We start from the raw sequence: 1,055 nt of genomic DNA on the forward strand, positions 1-1,055 counted from the left end.
AGTCCAGTCAAAATGGCAGGATAGATAAATACTGTGCTTGCTTCCTTTCATGACCGCATTAAAATTACAACTAAATTATAGAACAATCGAAGTGGAGAACCATCTGAAGACTATTCTGTTTAGTTAGTCTTCAGATGGTTCTCCACTTCGATTGTTCTATAATTTAGTTGTAATTTTAATGCGGTCATGAAAGGAAGCAAGCATATAAAGAAGAGTCCACATCAAGACTGGTAGGAGGGGTCTACGGCCATGCCACCCTGAACACGCCTGATCCCATCTGATCTCAGAAGCCGAGCAGGGTCGAGCCTGGTTAGTACTTGGATGGGAGACCACCTAGGAAGACCAGGTGCTATAGGTGTTTAAAAGAAAAAAAGACTGATAGGAGGGGCAGAGATGCAAAACAGGCTTGCCCCAAACCCACATGTAGCGGTTGAGCATCCGGAGTGCTATCTTGGATGTGAAGGTCCCACTGGAGAAGCAAGAGTCCCCAATTACACTTCAGGGCGCCCCAGACCAGGGTTACAGTGCCAAGAAGAGGAGTGCCCACAAAATCTGACTATAAAAGTCAGTGGAAATTCTAACAGTCCAGGTGAGATGGAAGGCTGCGGGAAATCCAAACGTTATTTTAAAGAGCCTGCGTACAAACATCACAGGCACTCCCCCTGTGCTCCGGTGGAAGGATGGCAGCTTGAGAGGCACCAGAGACATACAGGAAAAGACTGAGTTCTGTGGCTTCAGGCAAAGGGCTGGAGGGACACCTGCCATTATTCCTATGTTGACTATTCCTTCTCTGCAGCCTACAGGCAGATGCTATCTTGCCTGTGTTGCACTCTCCCACAAAATGGCCAATTCTGAATCTGCATTGGTTTGGTAAGCTTTGCTTGCTCCACCTGGTGACTCCCTGGGACCCTGTCTCATTTAACTCGTACATTGGCATAGTCATATTAGTGGCTGAGCAACAAACCCTAACCAACTCCCTCAGCAGCAGTCTCTTTTAGTACCAATCAACATGCTTCAGCTCTCGCACCTCCAGACGTAATTCAGGTGGCAAGCAA

At 47.3% G+C, this 1,055-nt stretch overlaps 1 pseudogene; it reads left to right on the forward strand.

The window, feature by feature from the left end:
- The first annotated feature begins 239 nt into the window (after nt 1–239).
- On the forward strand, nt 240–358 carry LOC111740102 (annotated as a pseudogene).
- Nucleotides 359–1,055: the final 697 nt, after the last annotated feature.

This window comes from Pteropus vampyrus, unplaced genomic scaffold, assembly GCF_000151845.1.
Source record: "Pteropus vampyrus isolate Shadow unplaced genomic scaffold, Pvam_2.0 Scaffold57, whole genome shotgun sequence".
Taxonomy (NCBI): domain Eukaryota; kingdom Metazoa; phylum Chordata; class Mammalia; order Chiroptera; family Pteropodidae; genus Pteropus; species Pteropus vampyrus.